The 25,125-nt window shown below is 43.8% G+C and overlaps 1 protein-coding gene across 10 annotated transcripts in view; it reads right to left on the bottom strand.

The window, feature by feature from the left end:
• MLPH (melanophilin) overlaps positions 1 to 13,763 on the bottom strand; it is an 87,482-nt gene extending 73,719 nt beyond the window's left edge. For all 10 annotated transcript variants that reach the window (XM_025213946.1, XM_025213951.1, XM_025213948.1 and 7 more), the window contains exon 1: positions 13,533 to 13,763. The gene's annotated coding sequence lies outside the window, so the exon portion shown is untranslated. The remainder of the gene's footprint in view (positions 1 to 13,532) is intronic.
• Positions 13,764 to 25,125: the final 11,362 nt, after the last annotated feature.

Below are 25,125 nucleotides of genomic sequence, written 5' to 3'. Positions count from 1 at the left end.
CTGCTGAAGTGGGAAACACTCCCAGTAACTTCAATAGGACCCCAACTTAGTAGGCAACATAAAGACACACTTCCCTTTAAAAACAGAGCTGACAATATCAATGTATAGTTGACACTGTCAGTGATTGCTCACTTTAATGGTCTGCTGAACTGAGACCTGGAATCAGAACTGATCCAAAGTTCACCCCCTTTGAAAAACTGTACCCTAAATTCTTAAAGAATTACACAAATCAATACTATTCCTGCCAACGATCCTTAAAAATGTTATTGTTATAAGCAAATGTTATTTTTGTCAGCAGTATGCAAATCCACAAGTCAGAAATGCTAATTTCTCATGAAAATGGTTATTTTAACTAGAGATCACCAGCAAAAAGTTTCTTGGAGGTTGTTCTAGCAAATTAGGTATGTGGTATCACAAGCCATTTCAAGCAAAAATCTCTGCCCTGCTAGTGTGTGACACATATTGACTAAAGATGATCTTCAAATCAGGTCATGATATGGTGGTATTACAAGAAGGGCATTCATCAAGATCCAAGCAACACACACAACTTCCTATTTTAAGAAAGAAAATAAAATCCACATGACCATCAACTGATCTCCCCATCATTTTTGCCTGCTGCAAATGCAGATGAAAACCATATAATCTTATTAGCCCAAGGCAAAGAAAAGAATCACGAAAAAGGAGAGAGAAAAAAAAATAAGAAAAGAAACTAACACTGGATGATATTAAATATTGGAAAGGTCAGCAACCTATTATATACTTCACTGCTAGCTATAGCGATCACAGGAGTAATGGCACTAGATTTTTGGCTAGACTCATAGAAGGATATGCCAGGTCACAGTAGCTGGGGATCTGGCCATTTCAGCTAATAAAAGGAACAAAACTTAGGGGGATAAGCTGTTATATACATTATATCTCCAGGGGCTGCTCTTTACAAAATAAACCTGACACCTTTGCTCTTTTGGTTGAATATTTTTTTATACAAGAAAATAGTTCTAAAAATCAGATTAAGATCAAATGCTCAAATCACTCAAAGTTAAAGTACCAATGTGTCCTACAAGTGGCTTCAGCGACTTCTCTCTCCTCTACCTTTACATCATTGTCTCAGGACAACAGATTCCCAAGGCCATATTCCAGTGGTCTTACTCTACAAGTGGAACTCAGTGAAGTTAGAGCTCTTAGTTATGCTGGCAAAATTTCATCCCATAGACATGTCAGGTTGGGGTGTGAGAAGATCCATAATGAGGCTAGGGAATCCAGATAGATTGACAGAACAGGGTTTTTCTTAGTTTAGCTTTTGTCATTCAGAGAGGTGTCATTCAGAGAGGTGGCTCATTCAGAGCTTTTGTGATTCAGAGGTGGCATAGCTAAATTGGCAGAAAAATACCCCTTCTGCTACCATTTACACTGTGGGGGGTCTGCTAGCACAGCTATAGCAGCAACTCCATAATGTAAACAAGTCCAGAGCAAGGTGCAAGGTGGAAGTAAGGATACTAGATTGTGTCCTAATGTGTTTTAGTTCACACTGTAGTGCAATACAAGTCTATGACCAACCAATTCACAAAGCTAACATGCAATAATATTCCAGTGTCTCAAGAAACAAACAGGCTTCTCAGCTTATGTTGACGGCTTGATATTCAGGAGAAAGACCCTATGCTGCACACAAAGATGTGCTTATACTGCACACAGGTTCCCACAGAAATCAGGAACTTGTACATGTGCGTGGCCAGTTGGCCATAATGAACTGCTTGTCAATGCAGATATTCAACAAGTATGCTCAGCTGCTGGACCTGTAGGTACAAAACAAGTGCCACTGGGACTGGTTAAAATGAGCTGCTTTTACCATAGGTGCTGTCTTTTATTTTTGCTGAGAGAACAGGCCCCCACATACTCTGCATCTATGGCTCTAACCACCATACTCCTCGCAAAGCTAATGTAGCGCAGTGGTGATTTCAGTCCTCTGTGCTAGGATAGCACAGCAGTTCTCCTAAGCAGCCTCACACATGGTTAAGTAGAGTGAAGGCTCCAACAGGCCTATACTGAAGGATGAAAAACTAGGAGAATAAGGAGGTACTGCTGATCAAAATTGGGGACAGAAGGCAAAGTTTGTTTTTAGATCTGGAGAGTAGCAGTCTCTCTCTCTTCCAACACTTTACTAAGTAAGAGTTTAAGGGTGGTGTATATTCAGTCTGCAAGTCTGATCAACAAAGCCAGGTGAAAATGATTTTGGCAAATAGAAAAGTTGCTGAAAGACATGGTTCTGAGAGCCAAACTGTAATAGGCAACTGTAGATCCTTCTGGAGCATGATGTACATGTGAGAGGTCCCCAGGACCTTTGACACGTATGCCTAGGCAGGAACATAAAAGAGTGGCGGCTGCCCAGATCTTCCATCCCTCTTTAGACAACTAAGACAGAATCCAAAAGTCAGACCAAGGACAGATATTTGGTGCCATGATAGCTGTAGTTATATACATGCCTGGTAATCAAACCTGGGTCTCCCACATGGCAGATAAGAAGTCTACAAGCCTAACTGACACTATTGCAAATTCAGGTTTGGTGAATAGCTGAAGTGAAAAAGAATAAAACCCTTATTTCCATTTCTTTAGGGATAAATAATTCAAAAAAATAAATATTTCATTTTGACTAAATGAGGCATTTTGGAACAACTCGCCCACCCTGGCAATCTTCAAAAAGCATTTGATGCCCATCTTGCTGGGGTCATCTGACCCCAGCAGTCTTTCCTGCCCAAGTGCAGGGGGGGCTGGGCCCGATGATCTGTAAGGTCCCTGCCATCCCCTAACAATTATGAAACAATGAAACTTAAAGTACAGCCAATATTTTTGGCTTGGCCATTAAACCAAAGGCTCCACTATCCTCAGACTGCCAGTCCTCAAAACTTTTGTCCTTCTTGAAAATCAGGTACCAATATTATTTAAAGCTTTAGATTGTCCATGTGAATGAAGTAACCAGTCTTTTAGATATAATCACCCAGATCAGCTCATTCAAGTCAAATGTGATTCTACTGATGTCAGTCTCTACACATCTCTCACACCTTATGCCCTCAGTGGACAATTCCCAAGCTGTAGCTGGATGGGTGGCTTTGAAACCTGAATCTGAAAGCCAAATCTGCAGCTCATGCCCAAGCAAAGCAGACACAAAGGACTATATTCACTACAGCAATGGTTCTCAACCTTTTTTGTACCAGGACCCATTTGTAAAAACGGATGGTCAGTCCTGACCCAGTAAATAGCTTAAGTAGAAAAGAGCCCCCTGGCCCTGTGCGTGCCCCTCACTCCCAACCTACTGACCCCTGCCCCCAGACTGCCAGTGTGTGGGGTAGGGGGTTGGTGTGTGGAAGGGGGGGGACACACACGGGGGGAGGGGCCCCCAGGAGCCTTTTGCAGGCTAGAACTCTTCCAGCTTGCAAGGGAAAAGCCACGGTTTCCCACGCTTTTCTCCTTTAAAGGAGAATCCATTTTTAAGGTGCATTGATCCATTTTTAAGTTTGTTCATGATGCTTTCATATATTCTTGTGACCCATGGGTTGAGAAACAGTGCATTATAGCATGGAAAGCTACTATCTCCAAACAAGGCCCGCAGAAAGCTCACACTGCTTGGCCCTGAGGGAGTCTCCACTGATGTCAAATGACAATTCACTAGTTCTTTTCTCTACCTCCCCCTCTGGAACAGTGTCAGAGTCATGGGATGTTTCAGGTCTGTAATCACATGTCCCCCCATTTTGCTTGCTGGCAGGTTTTAAAAAAGCCTGTATTATTGGTACTTCTCAGTCCTTCAGCAGAGGTATGCAACACAGGTTCTAACTGGAATTTCTCTGTTATGCAGCAGACACTCTCACAATTCTCTCCTTTATTTAATGGTTAAACCTCATTTTGGAGACAGTTTAAGAAGACCAGAACAAACCTTGTAACAAGTAATGCATCACTTCAGGAACAGTAAGGAATAGTGAAATACTACTACATTGTTCTTTGATCACTGACCAAAGCAAATATCTCTGACATTAATTACAGATAGAAATTTATAAGCACTGAAAATTTAAAAATTAAGTTTTATCTGCAGTTTTTATTGGGAACTGACAAGCATTTAACACTAATAGTGCAAGCCATATTTTGTAAAGGGGTATATTCCCTAATTTGAGAGCAGCATGCGAGACAGATATGGAGCATTAGGCTGGATAGCAGTATAACAGAGTCTAGTTTATAAATTACTCTATTAGTTTATGTTTCCTTCCTTTAAGTGTCCATGACTTAATAAAGACACTTCCCAGTGGACTACACTATGGATTGGCTGCTAGCCTTGAATCAGGGTGGTATCTCAGTCAGTGCTGGCCCAAAATAAGACCGAGAGCTATGATAACTTTTTGCTTCTTAGGGAAGGAGACTGTGCTGGCCCTGAATCCAATGCTGCCCCCAGGCAGTTTCTCTATGGCTAAAAACAGACTCAGGCATATCCTTGGTCAACTGTGCTGGGCTTGAATGGCAATTAACTGAAATTAGCCCCAATTGTGTGTGTGTGTGGGGAAGTGGGGGGAAGGTAAGGCATCATCTTGATACTTCACAGGTACTTAGGGTGGAACAATGTCAATGAGTTTGTACCTCTGTAGGATCCCAGAATTAAAGGCTTTGTCCTGAAAGAAATCCTACATCTGTTTTATGCCAAAGTCACAATGTGCGTAGGGTTGGATGAACTCAAGGTTCCAGGTACTTCCTGCCCTTTGGAGGCTGCTCACTCCCCACCATATCATAGCCTGCACTGGAGTGACTGCACATGGGGGCATCTTACAGCTCCTTATTGTCATGTCTGGTCACGTAGGACAAGCCATAACCTGGCTCCAAGATAAAGAATGTTATTTACCTGTTCCATAATCAACTCAGTCCTCTGAAGCCAAAAGTAAATAGCAACTGGTCCAAGTTATAGGAAAAAGTAGGGTGACCATAAGGAAATCTGGGACATCCAGGACACTGCCCTCCACCTCTCTCTCCCTGGTTCAAGTCAGTAGTGCTGCTGCAGGTAGAGGCAGGCACGTAGGGGCACAAGGCACAGTCCAGAAGGAAGGCAGAGCAGCAAGGTGCACCATACCACTGTGCCTCCCCATGAGACTGAACCCCATGCCCCTGTGATTCCAGAACTTCTTTTTTCATTTTCACGGCTTGGCCAGGACCAGCCTAGAAAATCTGGGACTCTCCTAGTCGAAGTGGGATGTACGGTCACCCTAGCTAAAAGCCCAGGAACATTTTGGCTAATTGATGTCTGAGACATTACAGCATGAAATTTACAGCGTTTGGGTTTTACCACAATGAGCAAGATTTTAATCCTCCCTCTTATTTTGGTTTGTCTTAAACAAGGAGCAGCTTATGTAATTCTTATTCATTCTAACTAGTACTTTACTGTGCAAGTAAGTCCCACTATCAGAAATACTTGAGAGGTAAAATGCTAGTCAATGCAAAAAAGTAGAGGGAATAGGAATTTGGCTTAACAAGAGAACAAAGATTTTTTTTCCTTTAAAAAAAGAAAAATAAGCACCTACTGGATCATGCCCAAGAAAGGATAAGGGGTAATGTTGTAAAAACAGTCTGGTGCTAGACAATGCTGTATCTAGTGTATGTGGGCAGATATTAAAAACCTGGTAGAAGCAGCTACACAGAACTGCTAAAAAAAATAAAAATAAAGTTACAAAAGTAAACAGTAGGTGAAAACACACATAAGCTGGGGTGGATTCAAGGGTGGGGAGGAGGGCACTGGCAGTCGCACTTCCCTTCCCTGGCATTGACTCCAGTTCCATGCAGCAGACTCCTGGGTCTCCTGCAGAGTTGGTGGCTGAAGCCCTGGACAGGTGGGGGATACCCAGGAGAAGGGACCAAGTAGAGAGCTGGTGAGGAAAGCCCCAGGACCACCTGCACGCCACTCCAGCTAGGGACTGCTGGGAGCAGCTGCATGGGTTGCCTAGCTCAGAGGCAACAAGTGGGTCCCTGATCCATCCCCTCCCTTGGGCTTCTCCTGCTAGCCTGGGGGCTCTTATCTGTGGGGAACAGCTACTCAGGGTGACAGGCTGAGCTGGCAGTGGTGGTCAGTCTCCCCTTCCAGTGCCTACTCCTGGCCAGTGGGGGATACCTGAAGGAAATGGACAAGGAACAGGCACTGAAAGAGGGAACCCACCCACCACTGATGCTGTCCCTGGTTGAACCTGGCACCCCACGCAGCTGTTCACTGCAGCCCTCAGCTGGAGCAGGGCAGGAGCAGCTCTAGGGCTTCCCTGACCCAAGTCTGCTGGAGACAGCAATAGTTGTGGGTGTCTCACTCCTCTTTCTACATCCAGAAGCAAGCCCTGGTGGAGAGGGAGAAGGAAGAATAGGAGAGAAGGTGTCACTGAGTGCCAGAGAAGAGGGAGTACCCAGAGTGGGGTGGGGGGAAGTTATACATGCTTCAGGCACATAAAAGGTCCCCTGAAGGTGCTGCCATGGCACAATCTGCCCGTGGGAGATTGAGGAGGGAGAAGGTGGCTGCAGCCTTCCTGTGGCACCAGACTCATCACCTGCACTCCTTTTTTTGAAATTCCAGATTCACCCATGCACCCAATCTCCTTTTCCATCTTGTGCAAGTCCAAGGATTCCACATGCATAAGTATTTTCTATGACTAAACAGCTAACTAAAGGATGGGAATAATGGTGGGGTTTAAGCTGACATAAGGGAACGATGCACGAATGTCAAGTACATTTCAGAAGACCTGGTCTGAGTGCCATCGCATGCTTCAAAATTCCGGACCAGACAAACTTTATTACCAGTCTTAACAATGGCTCAATAAAATAGAGTTACAACAGAAATTTATTTGGCCCTACAGATCTTGGTTATGGAATACTATTGGGCTCGCGCCTAGAATAAAAGCATTTCAAAGGAACATAGAAGAGATCTATTATTACATTATTTGGTCTATGAAGAATCTTGGGAACTGAATTTCCTACTGTAATGAAGCCACCATTATTTTTACCATGGCAAAGAGAAAGATATTCATTACAGTTGCTGCTTCCTCTTTCTTTTAGCCATTTCAACAAACGATACATCCTTGTTACAACTCAGTCATTTGAGTGCTTCCTGCCAACTATGTGAACAAGTCAATGTAAAACCTCTGGGGACAAGTCTTGCTCCCAGCATAACATGACCTTACTCTAGAGCGATCTACAGGGGTTGAGCTTAGAAGGAAACTCTTGCTCATGTATCTTGGGCTTCACCTGGCAGCAAGATGATTTATGGATTTGATTTTCAACACAGTAGTAAATCATTACGGCCCTGATTTGGCAAAACCCCAAAGTAAATTCCTGGTTTAAGCACAAGAACTGGCCCCACAATGAGACTGCTTGTTAAGCATCTACTTCTGGGCTCTGATGAATCAGAATATAGGACCTGTTACATTTAAAGGTTACCCAAATGGGAGATTACCAGGCAGATCTTTGGTTGGTGCAAAACCATCAATGGGTTTCCAACAATCTACATTAGCCTCAGATCTGGCCCCAGGTCTGCACAGAAAACAAGATTAGGCAAACCTATAGGTGTATTTGCTTTCCAGAAGATAAAGTGTATACAGACTGGGTGTACAAGTATCTTAGGCTATATACAGACAGTCAAAAAGCCCAAGGTTAAATTGATTCAATCTTTGCAGGTTGGTCTAAGCTACCCAGATTTAAATGATAAGCATTCCCTTTTGATCCTGGAAATGCAACCACGTGCTTGCACTGGCCCAGGCCAAAAGCTGGGTGGGTGGGTGGGTGGTGCGTGCTAGAGAATACCTTCCTGCTCAGCTAGTGTAAACAGCTTCAGCCAAGGCTAGCCCACCCTACCTGCAAATAATCCTAGGGGGAAGCTGGGGGACTGTGAGATAATTTGAAACTGGAGCAGATCTGGGATAGAAGTTCAATAAACTGATTTAACCTAGATCTGTTAAGTCTGATACTACATCCATCCAGATTTATCTTAAACCGGTTTTGGCCATTTTGAAAGCAGTTTATATGCACTGAACTTCTGTTGTGTTACAGATTTCAACTGGTTACTGATCACTTCTACTGGTTTATGTGTAATTTCTATCCCTAGCCTAAGTGCCTACTTTAGAAAGACTTGCAGAGCCTATGCATGATTACTGGGAGGCAAGGCTGGCTACACTTTCCATTTCGAAACTGAAATTCTGCTTCAGGGTTTTTGGGAAAAAAGCAACTTTTTCCATGAAAGAAACAAACAAAAATGTTCTCCCTCCCCTCAAAAATGAAAGCCTGGTTTCCAGCACATTCCAGTCAGAACTATCAATACATATTTATTGGATTTTCTCTTATGCCAGTGATACCAGTATATGCCAGTGATGCTTCCTCAAGAAATGAAAAAACAAGGAAAGTACTTTTTTCCTTTAAAAAAATTGGACCTTCTCTAGCTTTCATTAAAAAACAAACAAAAAAACAAACAACAAAACCCACAACTAAATCACACATTATCTATACATCTCTGTACTACCAAGGGCCCAAATGTGGTACAGGAACATATTTTTTATCTTCAAATAACACTGACAAAGACAATACAAGGTAATTGCCTTGGTTATTTCAACATTCAATGGGAACAAATGTTCACCCTATTATTACATCCACCCTCTACTGGAAAAAGAAGGGGGCACTAAAAGCCCTTGTACCCCATGCTTGAAAGGTTACAGTGGAACACCAGAAGACTGTTCTCCTTTAAATCTGCCCTTTTTCACAGGTCATGGAAGTGTTATTATTCAAGTTCTTGGGCATTCAGATATTTGTTGCTCAAATTCACTATCCAGACATCCAGTTGTTGCTAGTGTTTTACTTAGAGATAGGCTTGAATCAAGTTCCAAGATGTAAACACTCCCACACTTTCTGATCCCAGTTCAAACACTGAATTTGGATTTGAACACAGCACTCAGGTTGAGATGCCTGCCATAACAAAAGCTACCAGGTTGGTTTCTGGAAATCCACTCTACTGGGAAGCTAGGTAGGCAGTGCAAGAGACCTTGTAAGAAGGGAATTAAGCCTTTCCTCCTTTGTGACCTTGGGAAAGCTACCCTTTCTGCATTTGTTTTCCCATTTATACTCGCCTGCCTCACAGGGTTGCTGGTAGGATGAAAAACTTACAGACTACAAGGTGCTCATTAAGTTGCGTAACAGGTTATACAAGTACCTTAAATAGAAAAGTGCCTGCCTGAAACATCATAATTGTATTCAATGTAAAATTATTTACAACCGAAAAGAAAGGTCTTAAGATAATGCTACAGAGGCATGATGCTCAAAAATGAAACTAGAAGGAAAATGAATAAAAGCAAAAATAAAAAGATGAAACTGTAGCTCCCAGCCCCATGTCTGGAATGACTGCAGCAAAGTCTCCAGTGATTAATAAGAATGGACAAATTTTATGCAAACACATTACAATTAAAATATATATCACTTTGAATACCTGGGATCCTAATTGTAGAAATATTCTCTATTAAAAAATAGAAGCCAAGAATGTGCTTAATATTAAACATATCAAAACAGGAGTGTCCAACCCTCAGTCCATGGGCCATGCCTGGCCTCTGGTGTGTCACCCTGCCCTTGGAGCTCCCCATGAGTCTAAAACTTGGGTGGCACGGTAGGGGTGGCAGCATTAATTGCCAATTTCCTGCTGCCAAATTTCTGCACCTGTGGGGCTGGATTGTGTGGACCTGCACACCACACTGGGCAACAGAGGCCTGATCCTGGCATAGGGCCCCATCCCAGTGTACAGGGCCATCTAAGGACACGTGGGGCCTGATTTTGTTGCACTGACTAGCGCCATGCTACTCTTCTGGCCTGTTTTAAAAATATTCTTTATTCCAATATTCCTTTGGAAAAAACAAGGAACCTCAGAAGTACAAGATATTTTGGTCTGAAATTCTTAAGGTTACTACAACTCTCAAGTGTATTTCCTTCTGAAACCACTTATTTTAGTCACCGAATTACAAAAATGTGATGTCCTTTTAGCTTTACCAGTGAAAATTATTTGCTTTAGAAAGAATCATGAAGGAGAATCTGCAGAAAGAGTTATCAACAGTTAAAGGAAGGAATTCTTCAGAATATTAAACTTCCTGCTTAACTAACTTATTTTCCTTTCTCTCGTTTCTTCCTCCACCCCTGCCCCCCCACCATAGCCCTCATTTTTGTCTTTGGTGAACCACATTTCATATTTGGACCTTGAAGAATATGAGATATTTTGGTTACTATCTTTTGTTTCTAGCCTCTGATTACATTAAGGAAATGGACACAGAGGCGATAATATTTTGGTGCATCAGCTGGTTGCATGCAATTCACATGCTAATCTTTAACATGCACTAATTCACTTACGTACTCAAGCCTTCAGAAACATTCATGTGCATTAACATTAAAATCATACAAAATTGAGACCGAGGGACTTATTTTCAAGTGCTCTGCGGTTCTATTACATTTCACGTTGGGAATTTGGCAATTGTGGAAATAAAACTTCCTTCTGGAACTACCCTCTCATACAATAAGGGGGAGCAACCAAAGTAAACCTTAACATTGTTTAGTTTCATAGTTGTTAGGGGCTTACAGATCATTGGGTCGAGCCCCCCTGCAGATATCATTGAAAAATAGTTTGTTTTCATATCTTCCGCTAAGGAAAAGAATCAACATTTACCAGGCCTGATTATTAATATAATTAAATTACATACATACAAATTCTTTGCCATTTATAGTATTTTAGCCTTATAAGACTGCAGTGTTATATATTATTAAACTAGACCATGACAGTTTTCTCAGATAGCAACAGCTGAACACAGTAAGGGCTTGTCTGTTTACACGTGAAAACTATTCCAAAAGGCAGCAGAGGATGAATTTAAATTGGTATACCCATTCTGGAACAACTCCATGCATAACTATCCTTAATCTGGAATAAAACTGCTTGATTTAGCTTTCTCTACTTAATCTACTTTCAAAGCAGATTGAAGTAACTTGAAAAAGGGCTGTTGTTCTGGAATAGGCATCCACACAGACAGCTATAAAAGAATAGATTTTCCTGAATAACTCTGTGCCAAGACAAGCCCTACATTTCTTAAATTCAGACATATCTGACAATCTCTGGTCTCAGATCAAGCAGTATTTATTATTGTACAGCGTACTCCATTTAAGTGGATAGCCTTTTTTTCAGTCCTAAGGCCATGTGTGTACCCAGAGCCTGCATGTATCTGAATTTAGCACAAACAATGCTAATATCGCAGCACTGACAGAGCAGTCTCAAAACTGATTAGTTCCTCTTGTTTTATCAAGGTTTCCAATATTTGGTGCAGGAATATGTATAATAGCACCTTTTTGACAGCTGTTTCCCCTTCTCTGAGGTCAAGTGAATTATGCACTTGTCATGTAGGCGTAGAAGTGAAGTACACTGGTTGATGTAGCATAGAAGAAGAAAAACAAAACATTTTTATGGCAATTACACAAATACTTTGTCCTGACTGTAATCCAGATCCTTTTGAACAACATATCCCATTGGACTTTTGTGAGATTAACCATTCCTTTCCCTAATGACCCCAAACATCCTCTCCCTGAAATTGGGGTGTATGAGAGAAAGAGAGAGAGAGAGAGAGAGACTGCAAGATCAGGACCTCAGAGCCTGGGGCATGCCACCCTAACGAAGAGAAATAAAAATCCAGCTGCATTATGCTCCAGACAGGACATGGAGCAACATAAATTGGGCAACTGTCAGCTTTGGGGAGTCACATTATTTGTTCCACAGCTGCAGTAACCTTAAATATAATATTCCACCTTCACCCTCAACTTGCTCAGAGAAAGAAGATCTCCTGGAAGTTTTGCGTACTACATCCCAGCCCAGGGGACAGGTTTTCTGGGAAGTTTGGGGAAAACGACCGTTTGAAAAAACAGTATTTTGAAAAATTCAACCAAGATTATACCTTTGGGATTCATCATTTCTTTCAAGATGGTGGAGTCTGAAAACCCTACATTTTCTGTATTTCAGTAAACCTTGCTGAAGAAGACCCTAAGTTCTGGAGGGTTAGTACCAGGGGGCCTGAATATGCCAAAAGTTTTAAAACTGTACGGAAGTCAGAGTACAGCGTTTTCTGGATCATTTTGGGGGTAGAAGGGAGGGAGAGTAACTTCAATGATTGGAAAGAAGAATATGGTTAGAGTAAGTAGTTTTATCACTTAACAGTTCATTTAAGACATCTGAGGTAAAATAATTATGACATTTACATAGAAGACATTGTCAGGATATAAAGCAGATGAATACAACTGAAGGGTTTACTTTTTGCCAAAACTTCCGCTGCCCCGCCAAGAGGTTCTTAATCTCACTTTCACTTAACCAGACAGAAGGGCAAGGAAAGTGCCTAGTCTTTGACCTGTGTCCTCAACTCCTACTGAAGTCAGAAGAATTTTAAAGGCACTTAGCAACTTCCAAGACCAGATCTGAATTACACAAATCACCTGTGGCTGGTACCTGGATAAACCCAGACCAATGTTGGTCTTGGAAAGCTCAACTTTCCAGTTCACGCCACAACTACTTTTCACTGGGAATTAGACCACTCTGTGATATTGAGAATCTTTTTTTTGTTTTAAAGCCAACTCCTGAACTGGCAGTCACAGTGAGCATTCAACTGAGGACATTTTCCGCACCACTAGGAGTGGATTAGATAATTGATTTGTGTTAACAGTAAGAGGAGGTGGCAGCTTGGTCTGTTTATAGGGTGTTGCAGATTAACTCCTAGTCCACATACACCTCAAAGACAATACTGCTAGAGCGATGTTGTAGCTGTAATGGCCCAGAAATGATACCAGAGCATTTTGCCCTAAGAAATCCTTGCCTCTGGAAGACAATAGGAATTCACAGGGATACAGGTTCTAGCCATGTTGGTCTACAGGCAAAAACATGCAGAACTTTTGGCAGAGGTGATATCTTTTATTAGACCAACAAAATAGTTGCAATGTTTTTGTCTTTTTTTGCCCAAAAGCTTGTAAATGAAGTTTTGGGTTTTTTTTTACAGCTTAGTTGGTTTAATAAAAGGCATCGCCTCTGCCAAAAGTTCTGCGTAGGAATCTGCGTCCAGAAGTAGGCAGGATGCTATTTGGAAAAGCAGTCTCCCTAAAGCACATCCATCTCCACTTTCTTTAACACTGGAGCGAAAAGGAAGTTACCTGCGTATCAACCCAAGACCTGCCCTGCCTTCAGCTCAACCTACAAGGAAACTACTCTCTAGGGAAGCAAAGCAATTCAGCATGAAAAGGAGCTGGCTAGCTGTTTCCTTCTTCTGACCGGTCAGGGGCTGAAAGGCACCCCCAGACACAGGTGGGAGGTGGATTACCTAACCCTCTTCCTCCCAGCGTGTTGGCACGTTGGGGCCTCGCGCTGGCAGAGCAGCCCCGGGTCCGCGCAGGCACTGCCCCGCCTGGGGTCATCCGGAGCGGACTTCTCCCCGGCCCTGGGGTCCGCCCACTCACCCCCCCGGCATCCCTGCAGGCTCTCGTCTTACCTGTGCTGCTTGCCACCTCGCCCGTCCGATCAGTAGCAAAGCCGATCACATCGGCTCCGACGGGCGCAGGGGCTCCCCCGCTCAGCTCCAAGCGGCGGGCGGCTCCGGGCTGCGGGCACGCCCCTGAGCTCGGCCAGCTGGGGCAGCCCCTCCGCCCTCCCCTCGGCACGGGCGCCCGGGGCTGAAGCTGCGACGTGGAGCGGGTGATCCGCCAGGCTGGGTGAAATTCAGTCCCAGGAGGGAGGTCTCAAACCTGTGTTGGTCACATGTTGCCAGTGCCCGGGGCAGCTCCGAGCCTGTGCGCAGCGATCACATGGCTCCTTAGTGCAGGTCTCCCGCACAGGCGACTCCAGAGCAAGGAGCAGTCGGCAGCCCTGAGCCCCAGGACCCCGGGGTTCCTGTTCCCCGGGGCGCTGCCAGGGGGATACAGAGGGGACGAGAGGGAAACGTTGTCCTCGGGGGAGACTCGCAGGAAATATTTGGGCAATGCAACCCTGGGGTACATCTACTGAAGCCAGTGGTGTTAAAAGGAGTTTGCTCCAGGCTTTTCAAACCCCACAAGCTTCCTTCCGCAGAGTAAAATGTTGGCTGGAGCTGAGGGGAGACCCAGGGATAAGTTTTGCTTATGTGCATTTTATAAGCATTCCCCTTGACTTGCTGATGTGTTAGCTCTTCCATCTGCCATGGTTTGCAGGTGACTGTAGAAAGCAGTCACAGACTCATTGCTTATTTTTTGTGGTGTTTTCAATCCACCAGGATGGGTCCTTAATGCCTTTGATAAAATAGATGCTGGGGAGAGAGGCCACCCTAGGAGTAGGGTTGCAAACCCTCCAGGGTTGCCCTGGAGTCTCCAGGAATTAGAAATATATCTCCAGGAGACTGCTGAGAGTCCCCTAGGAGATAAATTATAGGGCCTTCGTTAAAATAAATATTAAATGTTGAATCTGATTTATATAGTAGTCCAGTGGGTTTTTAAAAATGTAATAGTAATGTGCACTTGCCTTCCTAATGTAATGGCATTAATGCCATTACGTCACGTGATGAAACCTCCTGGAACAGATTCAAAGAGTTGGCAATACTACCTAGGAGATGCACGTCCAGGGTTTGTCTCTGGTTCCACAGGAGTTAGGTACCGTTTCAGTTATCTGACTGCCTAATACAACAGAGATTAGATGCTTCTTCAGGGCTTCTTAGAGAAACAGTATCTGCCTGCTATGTACTGGGCTAGGGAGAGACCAGAAAGAGTCCGTCCCTCAGTGATGGGGACCAAGAGGAAAGCAAATCTGACTCTTCTTTTCCCAGTGGGATTTGCTTTTAGCTACTCGTAACCAGAGGAAGGATTGTCCAAGAGTAGGAAATTAGGCTGGGACTTGCAAAACCTCTGTTCAACTCTGTTCTCTGCCACTGATGCTCTGCAAAATATTGAGAGAAGTTTCTATCAGTTCATCAGACAGAATATAGCAGCTCATGAGCTGCTGGAAGATTACCATACTACAAGAGCATCTCACCGTTTGTACCGTAGTTAATGTGGTCCCTGACAAGCCATGTTAGAGCATAGAGAGTAAGACAAATTTCTTCTATACCAGAGACATGCCTTAAAATGATTGCAACACCTTGGCATTTTTCATGGTGGATAGCTTCTCAGTGCAGGTACAGCATGCCAGCAACATCAATTCACTTTTAGTCATATATTCATAGACATGGTTATCTTTTAAATGGGCCCTCACCTTTAAGCCTTAGTTGGTTTTCATTTCGGCAACTGAATAAAAAAAAAAAAAGGGTAGTTTGTGGTGCCAGTTAGATTCAAAGCCTAAGCAACTATTTTCATACTAAGACACTCAGCTGGATAATGTATCATCATCATTGGCAAACCCTTGCAGTCGAGGATGATTGTTGTCCATGACTGCCTGATCTGAGGGTCTGAAGATGGCTGACAAGGCCAATCCAGAATTAACGGACTCTGTTGCAACTCAGGCGTGTGCTTCCCTGTGGGGCTGGTGGCTCTGGTCTGCAACACTGTTTTTGCCTTCCCTGCTTTTCCACCTCCTGTTGTTGTCTTAAGGTTTCAAAGTACTTAGATCCTCACAGCAGACATTTTCTCCATTTGAGGTGGTCCTGGGCAATAGTCTCCCATGAGTTGATGTTGCATTTTTTCAAGCTGGCCTTGAGGATGTCCTTGAAGTGCTTACTCTGCCCTCATTTTGAGCATATACCTTGACTAAGCTAGAAAAATAAAACTTGTATCGGAAATGTGCAGTTGGACATCCAGATGATGTCACTGGCCCAGTGAAGTTGATGTCAGAATATCATTGCCTCAATGCTCATGGTGTTTGCTTGCGAGAGGACGCTAATGTTGGTGTGTCTGTCTTTCCACTGGATTTGAAGGATTTTCCACAGGTAGCATTGATGGTACTTCTCCAGCGACTTGAGGCGTCTCTTAAATTATCTTTGAGACACCTCAAGGATAACATATAAGGTCACATTAATTTAACTGATTTAGAAAAAGCAAGTCTTCCCACACCAGATGCCATATTTATTTTGCATCTCCCATGCAGAAAATGACTCATCACATCCCCTCCTCCTTTTGGTTCTAGATTATGTAAGCAGACACAGTACAACAGTCATGTTCAGTTTGGAGAAGAGCCCTAAGTCTGTTAACCGTGAAACACGGGGACATCATCTGACAAGATTTTAATTCCACATTTTTGTAATTAAAAACAGTGCCCATTATTTTCTGGAAAAAAAAATATTTTCCATTGGCCCAGCATGGGCTGGAGGGAGGAGGAGGGGGGTTTCTGTGCTGCACCAGGCAGCTTGGTCATGGTCCCTGACTAGTGTTAGCCGGCTGCCCTGCCCCACAAGTATGGGCACCAGCCCTGCTGCTGCCAGCCCGACCATGCAGCTCTCTCCCCCACCCCTTCCCCAGCTGAAAAGGGCAGGCGCCTTCCCGCCACCCCTCTGCCTTGCTATGTTCCTCCAGCGCCGATTGCCCCAAGCAGCCCCTTGCAGGCTGGAATGCTGCCAGCCTGCAAGGGGAGACCTGTGCTTTCCCACGGTTTTTGGTGATTTGTCCATGACCCTTTCAAATATTCTCGCGACCCACTTTTGGGTTGTGACCACAGGTTGAGAAACACTGCTTTCAACAGCAAGATTAGCTGGGGGAAGGAAATGCATCCTATGAATGTTCAGTCCTAAAATAATCCAGTTAGCTCCATTCACACAGAATTGTAGAGCAATTAAAAATAAAAACTTAACTCCCACAAGGTATAAAGGGAATAACAAACAGATAAGAGGGCTGCACAGTTATGCATCTAAAATAAACCAGATCTTGCTGCCACTGAATTAAGTGGTGAACATGGTATTGACTTAAAGGAACCAAAAAAAGGATGAAAGGGAAGGTATGCATTACCAACTTCTGCAAGCATGGTTATGCTGATCTGTGGTGTCATCTGCAACAGCTGTGCCTACAAAGGCCCTGCTGTAGATGCAGCCATATAGTGGCCAAATTATGCTCTGCTACTATCTATTATTTTAAAATAAACTATGCAAGAAATACATTCTTTTGCAAGGATAAGCAGTGCTGAATCTAAGAGCACGTTGCTGGCAGTAGTGATATGGCAAGGAATTCCTACACCATAGGAATTTTGGGGCACCATTCATACTATTCTAAGGAGGGTGTAAAAAGCTACCAGATCAGGACGTCAGCATTTTGAAATCATTTTGTTCCGGCTTATTTGAAAGTATGATCTCCAAGTAAACAGAGAAACAGGAATATTAGTTTAATTTTTTTCCCTTCTGATAAGTCAATTTGATCTATGCCACCTTTCTTTGTGTGGTATTTTCTTGCTCTTTCTACAACTACAGATGAGATTAGTTAATGTACTGCATGTTCTCAACTACATCAATTAAAGATTTTTAACAACAAGTACTTTATGCTTTGAAATGAACTATTTTCTTCCCAGGGCAAGTTGCAGGGTGGGGAGAGGCAGGGGCAAAATTCTGTAGTCTTTTCGACCAAGCAAGATTCCTATGAAATACAACAGGGATTTTGCTCAAATAAGAACCACAGGATTTTACTGTTCATGTAATATTGCTGATTATAACCACTTAATAATCATAAGCCTAAAAATCATAAGCCTAAAAATCCCTCCAAAACCACCTTAACAACCTTCAAAGCTTCCCAAAACACATTGGTTCTTTGTACTTGTTCTGAGTTTTTCAGCCTCTTCAAGCTCCTAATCTCAAAGCTGTGGGGAGGAACAATAAGTATGAAAGCTGATATTTTCACAGAATCATAAGACTCCAGGAGCTGGGGCTTTATCAAATATTGCAGTTTTGATAGTTTTAATATATTTGATAGTTTTATCAAATATTGCAAAGTTGACAGTAATTATTAGGGCCTGGTTTAAATTGCTATTTTGCATTTTTTGTGAAAGTCATGAAATTAAGTGATTTTCATGAAAAATGCAATTTGCAACAAAATACTACCATATGGCTGCTTCCAGGGGCGTTCCCGAGCAAGCAGCTATATCATGGTTTTTCGTTGCAACAACACCATGGGATGGGGCAGGGGTTAAAGAGAGGAGTAGCATGGCCCGCCTGCTGGGAGAGCAACAGTGGTGGTGGCAGCAGGGTGGAGGAGAAGAATAGTCTGCCCTCCTGCTGCTGCCAGGATCCCCCTGAGCCCTGCCGGCCTCCATAAAGATAGAGACGGCAGTGGCCATTGCCTCTCCAGCCCTATCTTTGTGCACCAGCCCAGCCTGCCTTGCCCAGGTTGGCCCCAGGCTTTATTCAGCTCTGAGGAGGTGCGGGTGGAGCTGTTGTGCTGTCCCCTCCACAGCCCATAGACAGGAGAGGACTGGAGCCCCTAAAATGGGGTGGTGAGGGTGGCGGCCAGCAGGAAGGGGCCGACTCGCTGCCCATCTGGCCCATCCTCAGCCTGCGGGCGTGGGGTGGAGCAAGGGGGCCAGAACCCCTGCGGTGGCAGTGGTGGTGGCCAGCAGGAAGGGGCCAGCCCCCTGGATGAGGAAAGCAAAGGTACTGCCAGACTGGGCCAGCCTCTCCCTTACACCCTCCCATGTCCCCTTCCCCATCCCCAGGGGATAGCTGGGGCCAGGAAGGGGCTTCATGCCCTCCCCAAATGTGGAGGTGAGGGGGAAGCCCCAGCCACAGGGGACGAAGGGGGACCCCTTTCTCAGCTCAGTGGAAGGGGGCAGGGGAGGTGGGACTTTGTCGGCACCATGATCTAGGCGTGAAAATGGTGGCCCCTGCCATGATCAGGCCACGATATTTGCAAGATGGGCCTATAATTTAAACCCAACCCTGCTAATTATAGTAGTTGGTAACACTGGGTGTGTCTACATGAGATGCTTTACTAGCATTACTAGGTAACCCTGTGCAGGAGCTACTGCACAGTAGATTAGTGATCTACAGTGCAGCTTTCTACTACAGTAGCTACTGCGCTGTAGCAAATGGTTAGATACTTGACCCCCAGCAAATTGCTCCTAGTCAGCCTGGGCAGGAGGGGGCAGGAAGAATAATCCCAGGGCACACTCTGGTTGCGGAGCCCAGATGGGACAACGTCCCTATGCCCTGGCAACAGGCAGCTCCTGGCCCTGGCTCTACAATGGTGGCTGGGGCTGGGAGATTGCTCTGTGGAGCTGGGACCTGGAGAAGGGTACAGGATCAGAGATCCTGTCATTACTATTTATTTTTTTAAGGCAGACACATATTTTTCAAATGCAATCAGCATTCAAAAGGACATGGCAAATGTAGTTTTTTCCCACCCTGTACAGTTTCCAGGCAGCACAACCTTTATTTCTGGAGCAGATAAGTGTGTGAGGAGTTATTGATGTTTGCTGCCTGGGATCTCTACAGATTTGTAGTTTTGGCTGTTAGAGTCAGGTTTCCTATTCACTTCTTTCCTTATCATTATACATAATACATACTTGATAGAAAATGCTGGATGTTTATTATTAAGGTTGGCTAATACTTCTCATTACAAGACACAGTTTTCAGTTGCTCATAACTTTTCCAAACACACAGAATTTTGACTGAGATTTTCCACTCCAGGGAAAATCAGCCTGAGGCCGAATGCTTTTAGAAAATGCCAATCAAAATCATTTGACCATGTCAAAAAATTATGCTAATGAAAAATACATGGTTTTATCCATGCTAATTTGGGGTGAGCTTTTCTCTGAAATATGCTAGCATATTTCACATTGGAACAGATGCAGGTGGTGGGTTTTTGTATAGGGCTGTGTCTTTTGCTGCCTCCATGATAATCTACTCAAGTTTGACCATGCCAGGAGCCTTTTGACAAACTGCAGTCTTCACATGTCCAGTAGAAACCTCTCTGACTTCAGTTCTAAATTTCCTGAAGATTATATCCATGGGGCCCACATAGGACTGAGAGCAGGAAGACTCTCTCCTGTGTTCTTAGTGACGGAGGAAACTGTCTGATTTGAATACACAGGGGGAAAGAGCTGCACCAATCATGGGTGGGTGGTTTAGATTAGGATAAGAAACCTAAGAGAGATGGGACAGATTGAGAATGGGGTAAAGTATCCCTATGTGGGAGAAAGAGTGGAACAGGGAGTCTGGAGGGATTAGATCACAGACTATCTGGACAAGGTGACTGAGGTAAGATGCCTAACAAAGGGAGACTGGGACCAGTTGGGTGAGGAGAATGGGAATAGGATGAGGAGCCAGATACGGGCAAAAGACAGGACAGGGAGAGGTTGGAAAAGATGGGGTAAAAGAAGCCATGCTTAGGGAAATGAACAGAAGAGTGTGTGAAGATTAGAGCACACTCTGCTCCAGAGCCTGGAATGGAGCCCAAAGGTTCCTGGGTCTCGACATTCCTTTGTTGGCAACATGCATCTGTGAAACCCACTGGCAAAGTATGTGCCTCTAGTGATTGTCTCCATAAAGGATGATAATCTGTTACTGCTGTCAGCTGATGAAATGCCAATAATCTGTGTTGTGAATCTACCCCTGTTCATAAACTTGTGGCTGTCAATATGATACAGTTTGGCTTTTCAGTTTATTTTCTAAAATTGTAGGAAACCTCTGATCCACATGAATATATGTATGGGATATTAGAAGAACATACATTTCCAAAATCCAGCTCACAGAAGTTGGAAGATGCCAAAATTAAAGTTTTTATGCAATCCAAATTTAGCTCTCCCGCATATATGCTCTACAGTGCAGTCTTTTATTAGACAATTACACTTGACCTGAGCCTCCAAGAGGCTGAGAAGTGATTTCCCCCCAGTCCCCCTGCATCTTAACAGCACAGAGGATGAACAGTCCTTAACTGATGGCCAGCTGTTCAAGAGTTTATTTTCTCCTTATAGTGCAAAGTGAGGCCCCAGGCCTTACTGACTGCCCTATATTCATCATCATTGGCAATCCCTTGATTCAAGCATGATTTCTGCCACAGCCCATTGATAAACTTTAGAGTTAGTTTATTATTGAATAAAGAGCCCTTTATTCAAACTCTACTCTCAGCCCTGAATTATTACTTTAATTCTATGCTTGCTTATGGAGCCCATGCCTATAAAATCTGAGTGCTTCACAGATGCTATTCAATCTGTCTTCATAACATCTCTGACAGATCTTTTTCTCAGTTTGCAGTTCAGAACCTCAGACACAGAGAGTTACAGGTAAAAGATATCCACTGATTTTGGCAGTCCAGTCTGAGACTCCTACAATCTGATTTTTTGGAATACTTAGCACAATGTAACATTTTTCATGTTCAAAGCACAGTTTCAGCTGGCTTTGATTGTTGCTGGGGTACCTGACTTTTGTGTGTAATAACACATTTAATGAATAAGTGTCAATATTATACAGAAGTTAAGGAATGGGAATTGTTTCCTTCGTGGTAAGTGATCTAGCAGTTGGCTGGTAGGAAAGGGTTCTTTATTAAGCATGCTGAGCCAGTGTTATATGCCAAGAGTCAAGCGTCTGAGCATAGGCAGCCTGGCATTGTCTTGTACTCCCAAATCCTACTGGAATTATGGGCCAATGTTGGCTTTTTGGGGGGAACTGGACATTAACATTTTGGCTCACACTCCTTCAACAGAGACTTGCTTGCATGCATTGTGTGATCACTTCTGTTCAAGGGCAGGTGAATGTGCTATAAACAAATCACTCCAACTGCACATCTCTGAGTTCTCTTCCAAATGGGGAGTCAATCTGTGAAGCTATGATAGCTGCTCCTGCTCATCAGAGAGAAGATGGGACCATCCAAAAAAGAAGGACAACAAAAAGTCCTTCTATAGGTACGTAGAGAGCAAGAAAAAAAAAATCAAGCTCCACTGTGGGACCCCTACTGAATTCAGAGGGGCAGTCCACAGTTGATCCCCACGAAAAGGCAGAGCTCCTAAATGCTTACTTCACATTGGTGTTCCTGAAATCAGGCGGGACCTGTTCACCTGTCCAAAGGCTCAGGGATTATGGGGAAGACAACAGCCCACATAAAATCAGTCCTGAACAGGTGAGGGTACTCTTAGATCATCTAGACGTGTTCAAGTCTGCTGAGCCAGATGACCTGCATCCGAGAGTCCTGAAAGAAATGGCTGAGCTCATAGCAGAGCTTCTGGCAAAGCTGTTCAAAGAGTTGTGGAACTTGGGAGTGGTCCCGAATGACTGGAAGAGGGCTAATGTGGTACCCATCTTTAAGAAAGGGAAAAGGAACAATCCTGAAAACTATAGACCAGTCAGGCTAACCTCGGTCCTGGGAAAAATCTTTGAAAATTGTCAAGGAGGCCATCAACCACAAGCTTCTAACTGGTGGGGTATTAAGAAGCAACCAGCATGGATTTGTTGAGAGCAGGTCATGCTTAACAATCCTGGTGTCTTTTTATGACCAGGTAACTAATCAGCTAGACAAGGGGCATGTGGTTGATATCATTTACCTAGACTTCAACAAGGCCTTTGATACTGTTTCCCATGAGATCCTATCAATTAAGATGGAGGGTGCTGGCCTAGACCAGTCTACAGTGAAGTGGGTTGGCAATTGGCTCAGAGGCTGATTCCACAGAGTTGTAATCGATGGGATGGCCTCATCCTGGAGGGCCGTCTCCAGTGGTGTCCCCCAGGGATTGGTGCTTGGGCCCGTGCTGTTCAACATCTTTATCAGTGACTTGGATGAGGGGGTGGAAAGTGCAATGATTAAGATTGCGGAGGACACCAAGTTGTGGGGAAATGCAGACACATCTGAGGATAGGGAAAGGATCCAAGATGACCTTGACAGACTGGTCCTATGGGCTGAACGCAATAAAATGAGGTTCAATAGGGACAAGTGCCAGGTCCTTCATCTAGGTAGGAAGAACCTTCACCATATCTATATGATGGGTGGTGGCCAATGGCTGGCACTGTATTTGAAAGGGACCTGGGGGTGACAATCTACCAGATGATGAATGTGAGCCAACAGTGCAATCAAGTCACCAGGAGAACAAATAGGACTCTGGCGTGTATCAGCTGATGTGTTGTGAACAGATCCAGAAAGGCACTTCTCCCCCTCTTCGACATTGGTGAGGCCATAGCTGGAGTACTATGTCCAATTCTGGGGACCACCCTTCAGGAAGGATGTGGATAAGCTTGAGAGGGTACAAAGAAGGACCACCTGTATGAGGATAGGCCCTATGAAGAGAGACTCCAGGAACTGGGCCTGTTCAGTCTGGGTAAGAGAAGACTGAGAGGTGACTTGATAGCCGCCTACAAGTATGTCAGGGGTGAACACCAAGATCTAGGGGAGCAACTCTTCAGAAAAGCACCTCTAGGGAGGACAAGGATCAACAGGTACAAGCTAACTGAGGAAAGATTTAGGCTGGACATTAGGAAAAACTTCTTTTCTGTAAGGGTATCTAGAATCTGGAACACACTCCCAGCATGGGGTGTTGCAGTCACCATCTTTGGAGGTGCTAAAGAGGCGGCTGGTCAAGCACCTCAAAGAGCTTGTTTGAGCACCATAATCTCCTGCCCATGACAGGGGATTGGACTTGATGATCTTATAGGCCCCTTCCAGTCCTTTGATTCTATGTACAACACAAAGGGTCAGCTCTGACTCTTCCTGACCTCATTTTTCCTTCTGCAAATTATCACTCTTTGAAGATTTCTTGCCTCAGTTTCCTAATTTATATATTTTTATTCCCTATTACTACAGCACACAGGAGGGTATGCCTCCCTTCTCAATCTCACATATTTATGCATATTGGACATGTGCCTTCCCCAATGATATTGCATGGCTCACAGGAATCTCTTGGAGTTTTCATTCAAGTAAAGAGCTGGCCTAATCCAGATTAATTTGCAATACAGTGGGAATCACAGCACAGTGGGAGAGCTTTATAGATAGGGCTAGAAAGCCACTATGATCTTCTAGGCTGACATCTTGAAGAACACAGGCCATTGGACTTCTCTGCATTAATTCCTATTTAAAATTACATACATCTATTAGAAAAAATATGGTTATTGATAGAGAATCCACCACAACCCTTGGTCAGTTGTTCCAATGGTGAATTGTCCTCACTGTTAACATTTGCACCTTACTTACTAGTTTGCTCACTGGAGACTAAAGCTATGAAATTTCAGAGTCAGCTTATTGAGAAATAAGGGTAGAGAAATAAAGATGAATTATAATGAATTCTGGAGCAGAGGACCTCAGAGGAAGGGGGCAGAGTAAGCACAACCACATACCAAGCATTCATGAGTGGCAGTACAACATGCTTTTTCATAAGAATGTAGCTCATGGAGTTTTGCTATGCACTTGTGGGTGCTGACAGATGTGAGCTTAGCTTAATCGCTAGCCTCCTTGGAGATGTAAGGTTGTATTTGCATGTCTGTTAAGTCTGTTTTGAGCTGCCCAACTTTCCAGATATGGAAAACTGGCCAAGACAACTTTGCCCACTGTGGACATTCCTAGTTAGGAGAGTACGTTTAGTCAAACTTAAGCATCCATAAAGGAAAATCTGTGTGAATCTTTCATGATTACCTATCCTAAGCTAGAACCCCACTCAGAACCTAGAGTAGGCCTTAATATTGTTCCTTCTTAAAATCAAGGCCTTAGGTCACAGGAGTTGCCATTTTTCTAGCTCAGAAGCATTCTCTTGGTCTGAGAAACTCAGTCTATTTAATAGAGCCAGTTATAAGACCAGCCACTTTCTCCAAATCAATACGTCGAATGAAAGTGGGAGAATGCAAACATTTAAGAATGAGTAATTTCACTCATGTGAGCAGGCAGAGGTTTGTCAGATAGGCCTGTAGGAGCAGAACAGCACACCACAAAAGGATTTTTAATAAGATAGAACAAAGAATATCTGTCACACTGCTTTTTCAGGAAACTGTTGTCTGAACACAGAGCCACTAATTTTGTTCAAGTAAAATAGTTGGTCTGATATACTATCAGCTTATCAATAGATTATTGCTATGTACTAGGCTAGCTTTAACTATGAGTGAACGGTAGCCAGTTAGGGCAATTCCTTTGTTTCATTCAGGAGAAACAGAGGACAAGAATTGATTGAAATCCTTGGACTGATTAGATCAGTGATTCTTAACCAGGGTGCTGTGAGATCCTTTAAAGCAGTGGTTC

The sequence above is a fragment of the Alligator sinensis genome, unplaced genomic scaffold, assembly GCF_000455745.1.
Source record: "Alligator sinensis unplaced genomic scaffold, ASM45574v1 scaffold1003_1, whole genome shotgun sequence".
NCBI classification, from domain to species: domain Eukaryota; kingdom Metazoa; phylum Chordata; order Crocodylia; family Alligatoridae; genus Alligator; species Alligator sinensis.
This window is presented reverse-complemented; position numbering and strand designations above follow the sequence as displayed.